General features: G+C 44.9%; 1 protein-coding gene across 1 annotated transcript in view; it reads left to right on the forward strand.

The window, feature by feature from the left end:
* Positions 1–7,500, forward strand: part of LOC143291928 (voltage-dependent calcium channel gamma-7 subunit-like) — a 205,560-nt gene that overhangs the window by 186,016 nt on the left and 12,044 nt on the right. The gene's annotated exons all lie outside the window — the stretch shown is intronic.

The raw sequence follows: 7,500 nt of genomic DNA on the forward strand, positions 1-7,500 counted from the left end.
TCGCTATAGTGAGCCTTTAAAAAAAAATCTACCTGTAAATGTATTTGTTTTCCTATCAAAGTTGGGTTTTTTTTCTGCAGAACTTTTCATGGGACAACCCCTTTCTTGCCGTGGGCTCTTTATGTGCGCGAAGTGCATGCTGTACACTGGACCTCGGTTTGTCATCTCATCTGAATGACTAGCGTCCAGACCACCACTCAAGAACTACTGGAGTGGGAGAAAACACTTCGGGGTGTGGTATTCCCCCTCTCACCACAGATTCTCTCGCTAGCTTGGTGGACGCGTTATATCACAAGGCTACCACTCTTCTTTAAGTAACCAGAACTGCATGCAGATCAGCCCCCGTGTTGACGATGATCACTTGACCATAGTCGAACACGGAATAAGCCTTCGTTCTTCTTCACCTCCAGTGGTGCCCCTGAGATGTGCCTTCATTGAGTTGTGGGCTGCATTATTGTTGTTGTTTTTTTTTTACATTTACACGAAGAGAAAATTCATAAGGCCTGTGTGTTTCAGTTTCAGTAGCTCAAGGAGCCGTCACTGCGCTCGGACAAATCCATATACGCTACACCACATCTGCCAAGCAGATGCCTGACCAGGAGCGTAACCCAACGCGCTTAGTCAGGCCTTGAGAAAAAAAAGTGAATAAATAATAGATAAGCTTACATAAATAAATAAATAAATAATAATTATGATATAAAAAAAAGGCCTGTGTGTCCACGGTACAACTCAATGGGAACACCGGAGGAAGGAAAGCACGCACAGAATCCTTGCCCACTTTTCCTCTTTTCCCTTGCCGTGCCATAACCTTCATCTTGTCAGTCATCATGGCTGTTTCTTCGGTCGACTCGTTTTAGAAGAAGTTACGCATATTCATCTCTCTGCACAATAGATCGAAGGTTAAGAGTTCAGCGCTCGTTCACGGAAATAGTCACATAAAACGTATGTTCTGAGGATGGAGGTCATGTGCAGTGGCTGTTCAGAGTGGATTGAGAGCAGTCTGTGGCTGTTCAGAGTGGATTGAGAACAGTCTGTGGCTGTTCAGAGTGGATTGAGAACAGTCAGTGGCTGTTCAGGGTGGATTGAGAACAGTCAGTGGCTGTCCAGAGTGGATCAGAGTGGATTGAGAGCAGTCTGTGGCTGTTCAGAGTGGATTGAGAACAGTCAGTGGCTGTTCAGAGTGGATTGAGAACAGTCAGTGGCTGTTCAGAGTGGATTGAGAACAGTCAGTGGCTGTTCAGGGTGGATTGAGAACAGTCAGTGGCTGTTCAGAGTGGATTGAGAACAGTCAGTGGCTGTTCAGAGTGGATCAGAGTGGATTGAGAACAGTCAGTGGCTGTTCAGAGTGGATTGAGAACAGTCTGTGGCCGTTCAGAGTGGATTGAGAACAGTCAGTGGCTGTTCAGAGTGGATTGAGAACAGTCTGTGGCCGTTCAGGGTGGATTGAGAACAGTCAGTGGCTGTTCAGAGTGGATTGAGAACAGTCTGTGGCCGTTCAGGGTGGATTGAGAACAGTCTGTGGCCGTTCAGGGTGGATTGAGAACAGTCAGTGGCTGTTCAGGGTGGATTGAGAACAGTCTGTGGCCGTTCAGGGTGGATTGAGAACAGTCTGTGGCCGTTCAGGGTGGATTGAGAACTGTCTGGCAAAGGCTTCACACACACACACACACACACACACACACACACACACACACACACACACACACACACACACACACATCCCAACCCGCGGTCTGTCCCGCGCCATCAACGCATGATAATCGTGTAATGCAAAACAAGTTCAGCTGCTACCCACGTTTCTTCCATCACAACCAACGAATGGACACACATCTGTGTGAAACCATCGTGAACACTCCATCCAAGACTGGTCTTCCCCACGGTAAAAGTCGCGTGAGAGGATGGGGTTGGGGCCTTGGGGGTGGTGGGATGGGGCTTGGGGGGTGTTACAGTTCCAAAGATAGGATCTGACAGGGGGTGGTTAAAACGGTCGACACCGTAACGGCGGCGATATATGAGCCAAAAGCGCGATCGTACAGTTTGCGCGTGCGGTGTCTGGGGTTAAGGTTATATAGACTGTATGCTGAAGTGAACGCCTTGGGGGGTTGGCCACGGTGCTTGAGAGCGTTCAGCTTCAGACCTTTGAAAAAATACTGGCAATGATCGAGGGATGGACTCTTTTGCTTCTGGGAGTTCGGTGATCATCCATTGCCATCATGTTGCGTCTATGTGTCCGCCTCTGTCTCTGTCTCTCTTCGTATATTTCCCCCACCCCCACCTCTCTCTCTCTCTCTCTGTTGTGTGTGTGCTTGGTGGGTGTCCTGTCTCTCTCTCCATCACTCCCAGAGTGCACTAATATAAAACAATTTGCTATTTACTTATATGATACGTTTAACTTTCGCAATGTATTATACAGTTAATTACCATAAGTTGTGGATTATCCAATTTGTATTTTATCGTTTGCAGTGTATCATTATTTTACTCTCTTCCATCACAACTGACACAATCAAACTTGGCAGTACATCCATCCCTCTTTCCAGTTCAGTCAGGAACCTCGGCGTTGTCCTTGACAACACACTGTCCATGCAACAAAATATCAGTCAGACATGTCAATCCTGCTCCTGTCAATTGCGGCGCATCAGTTCCATCCGGAAATATATGTCCATTGACGCAACATCTAGACTTGTCGTTTCTCTCATTCTCTCTTGCATTGACTACTGTAACTCTCTATTGTCTGGTTTCCCTGCTTCATCCATTCAGTCCCTTCAGCGCATACAAAACTCTGCTGCCCGACTCGTCCTCAGAAAGAAAAGATCTGAGCACATCACTCCTCTTTTGCAACATCTCCACTGGCTCCCTGTCTCACATAGAATAAAGTGCAAGATCAGCACTCTATGTTATAAATGTATTCACAAGTCTGCCCCTTCCTATCTCTGTGGCTGCCTTCACCTCTACACTCTATCTCGCTTACTACGATCGCCTTTGGATCCACTCTGTTTACACATACCCAGATTCAAACACTCGACTGTTGGCCGCCGTTCTTTCTCTGTTTCTGGACCTTGCAATTGGGATGAACTTCCTCTTTCGCTTCGTCAAGTCTCCACACTCACCTTTTTCAAGTCTGGCCTTAAAACCCACCTCTTCCCAAAATAGCCTCCCTTCCCTGCTTCTTCCTTGTCTTCAGTTTCTCCAGTTTTAGAGTTATGCATGCGTGTGATTGATTGGTGCGAAAGCGCTTTGATTTGTCTCTGGACGAGATTCAGCGCTATATAAATAATAATAATAATAATAATAATAATAATAATAATAATAATAATAATAATATCATTATTACTTCTGTCATCGGTAAGATTTTGTTTTGGAATGTTGGTTCACTGTGGCTCCTTCAAGAGGGGCTATGGGCTTTATAGAATAAACTACCCGTATCCGTATCTTAGTGTCCCCATATCCCTCTCTCTCTCTTTTCTCTCTCTCCCTTTCTCTCTCTCTCTCTCTCTCTCTCTCTCTCTCTCTTCATATATATATATATTTCTTTCTCTCTCTTGAACACGCACATACGCGCGCGCGCACAGCTACTCGTACACACACACACACACACACACACACACACACACATACACACACACACTCACACACACACACACACACACACACACACACACACACACACACACACACACACACACACACACACACACACACACACACACACACACACACTCGCCCACTCGCTCGCTCGCTCGCTCTCTTTCCCCTGACCCCTTTCAACTTCAAGGTCTCCTCCTCTTCCCCGTCATTGTTGCTCATTTTCCGAATGACGAGATCAGATCGATGACTGAGCCTTGTGACTGCGGCCAACTTTCGGTCCAGCTCAGGTCAACACGGCACGTGACATACGTGACAAGCTCAGTCCTCTCGCTCCTCCGTCCTCTGGAAACTGAACACCTACCGGAAGGATACCCATGGATTGGAGGACGGTGGCTGCGTGCTGCTTTTATTGGAGAGTCAGTTCTAAAATAGATTCAGATACAGAGGAGGACAAGGAGCAGGAGGAGGAGGAGGAGAAGTGTGTTGTAGAACGAATTTCAGGTTGATAGAAGAAGAAGAGAGAGAAACTCAATCTCGAACTCGAACACGATCAAACTCGACTGTTTTAATGAAGGTGGAAGGATAAGTAACAGGCTTCTATTCACCACCACACAGAGAGAGAGAGAGAGAGAGAGAGAGAGAGAGAGAGAGAGAGAGAACACGACCAGTTGTGAACCCATCCTCACAAAGTTTAAACTATCCCATTCGGAAATTATACGGAAAGCTTCATAGAAGTTGCACCTACTTGTAAAAACAAAATAATACTGTGGAGAAAACATCCTCACCCTCATCCGAGACCATCCTCATCACACGAAAGAATCAGCAAATAACATCTAGCGACATGGAACATGGATAGTGTCTTACCAAACTATCAGACTTTGGGATGGGTAACGTTGGAAATTTGGCGCAAAAGAGGAGGCAGCAATGTTTCTCTCTCTGTCTCTCTCTGTCTCTGTCTCTGTCTCTGTGTCTCTGTCTCTCTGTGTCTCTCTCTGTCTCTGTCTCTGTCTCTCTCTCTATCTATCTATCTATCTATCTATCTATCTATCTCTCAGACATAGGAGTTCGCTACTCGGCTTAGCTAACGCAGCAGAAAATACAGTTTTCCCCGAACGAATTCCAGATACACTAAGGGACTTAACCCTTCACCGCCTTTTGAAGATGGCGTGGTGTTCGTTTCAGCTATATTTTTAAAATGGTCTTTAAATGTTAAAAATAAAGGAAAAGACAAAAAAGAGAAAAAGACAAAATTACACAAATCATTCCTGTGGGAAATCAAAAGATATTGGTAATGATTATGCATTCTCTGTCCGAGAATAATAAAAGAGAAAACTGGAGAGTGGAGAGAAAAAAAAACACCGTTCACGGGGGAATAGACCTGTTAAAGGCGCTGCTTCCTCTTCATCACTTCGCGTCGGTGGTGACAGCTGACAGGATGGGGGATGCTTGTGTTGTGTTGGGGTGTGTTGGACTTATTGCATTGTTTTGTAGCGCACTGTATTGTACTGCATTACTCTTTGTTACAACACAGAGAGTGTGTCGCTACAGTTCAATGCCACCCTTTTTTTTCTGCCTGCAAATGTGTTTGCTTTCCTGCCAAAGTGGATTTTTCCACACGATTTTGTCAGGGGCAATCCTTATGTTGCCCTCTTGTTATTTTTGTGTGTGTGTGCGCTAAGTGCATGCTACACACGAGACCTCGGTTTATCGTCTCATCCATATGACTAGCGTCCAGACCACAAGCTCAATGTCTAGTGGAAGTGGAGAAAGTACTGGTGAGTGTGGAATTCGGTTCAGCACCCTCAGATTCTCTTGCTTCTTACGCGAACGCCTTACCACTCGGCCACCACTCCACTATGGTTCTCAGTCACGTTTCAGTGGTCTCTGAAGCGTCTAGTCATTCGGATGAGACGATAAACCGAGGTCCCGTGTGCAGCACGCACTTGGCGCACTGAAAAAAGAACTCACGGCAACACGGTGAAATTCTGTAGAAGAAATCTACTCTGATAGGTACACAAAAACATACGCATGCACTCAAGGCATGATGAGCGCGCTGGGCTGGTAAGACATCTGTCTAGCAAATGTGGTGTATCTTATATGGATTTGTCCGAACCCAGTGACGCCTCATTACTCAGTGGTCCCTCACAGCTGTGTCTTGGCTAACGCCATCCAGCACAAGCGGTTTTCAGAAATGTCGAGCGATGAATACAATGTTCCATAACATCTTCCCTGTCAGTGTCTGTATGTTTACAGGAAACACAGCTGTCTGAACTAACTAACATTGATCACAGCAAGAGTACACAACTTGACCACAATTCAGACCGAATTCTTACTCCCCAATCCCTGATCTGATCTGATCGTATTTGGGGGAGCATTGTTATGGTATAGGTCTGAAGCGAGCGTTTCTGAAGATTATTCTGTCTTAGTTGGTAGAAGACATACGTACATTGCTTCGCTATGGATTTTCTGTTCTGCGACATTGATTATCTTGCCTTTTGTAACAATTAATGTTTGATCAAAGAAGCCAAACATTTTTTTTTTTAATAAGTTTAACAGTCAGAAAGACGAGGATTCTGAACCCCGAAGACTATATAATGTTGATACACAGGGAAATTCGGAATATACATGATGTTGTTTATTATTGTTTTGTTGTTGGTGTTTCACGAGGGAGAATATTTGACGTAGTGACTGCACGCGGTAAGTGTCATGATGGGATCTTCAATAACAAAAGTTTAACACGATCAGCAATGTACTGCAGTAGCCGAACGACCCAGCAGACCAAGCAACCTTCGACCAAGTAGAGCGTGTAACCTACACTCTCTCTCACAAGGGAATTGGTGTTCAGGAGAGGAGAAAGTGATACACTTTGTAAAGGAGACGGGCGGGTCAATCAATATGTCTGTGTGGAGAGTGGTGTGGTCAACCACTGGGGTGAAAGAGGAAACGTATGCAAGCTCGGTCTGACGTGAAGTAATCGCCCTTTCCCTGACACAAATCTCGTTTACTGGCTGTTGTTGTTGTTGCTTATTGTTTCTTTGGAAAGTCCCGAGCTGATTTTAATGTAGTGTGAGCTTTGAAAAACATTGCGAAATTTCTGTTTGACCGAGAAAGGTAAATAAGCGTAAGTAAATAATCTCTAAAAGAGGACAAGTGTGAAACGTTCGCCGCATGTGTGGACAGCGAAGGCTCTTGTTGATTCAGTGATCGCGATCTGTCCTCTCAGTCGAAGAGACTCATGTTTTGATCATTATTTTACCTTTTGTTTGCTTTTTGTTTGAAGCAGCAGTATGGTAGGGGAAAGGAGCTAGGTGTATATAATTGTGTGTGTGCTTCTGCTATATATATTTTTTTTCTTCTTCTTCTTTTTGTGAGTTATTGCGCGCGCGCGCGTGTGTGTGTGTGTTTGATGTTGATTGTAAGGCGCTTTGAGCTCTCTTTAAGGGAGGAAAGCGCTCAACAAATGTTCATTATTATTATTATTATTATTATTATTACTATTATCATATATGATATATACATGTGTGTGTGTGTGTGTGTGTGTGTGTGTGATATTTGTGTGTGCGCTTCTGATATATATATATATGTGTGTGTGTGTGTGTGTGTGTGTGTGTGTGTGTGTGTGTGTGTGTGTGTGTGTGTGTGTGTGTGTGTGTGTGTGGAGGGGGGGACGATGTCTGTTCGTGCCGTCAAGGAAGGGTTTTTCACAAAATGAAATGAAGGGAAGATTGACCAGCAGTTAATACGATGGATGATGAGCTGCAGCATCTTAATCGTGGTAAACAGACAGTCGTAAACATCTGAACTGCCATTCTCTATATGCTTACATGTATTGAGATCAGCTGAGATTCCCGTTATTCCCCTCTCACTCGCACCACACTCATACGATGTTGGTGATACCAAAGAAGGGGACGATGA

Source organism: Babylonia areolata, chromosome 18, assembly GCF_041734735.1.
Source record: "Babylonia areolata isolate BAREFJ2019XMU chromosome 18, ASM4173473v1, whole genome shotgun sequence".
NCBI lineage: Eukaryota > Metazoa > Mollusca > Gastropoda > Neogastropoda > Buccinidae > Babylonia > Babylonia areolata.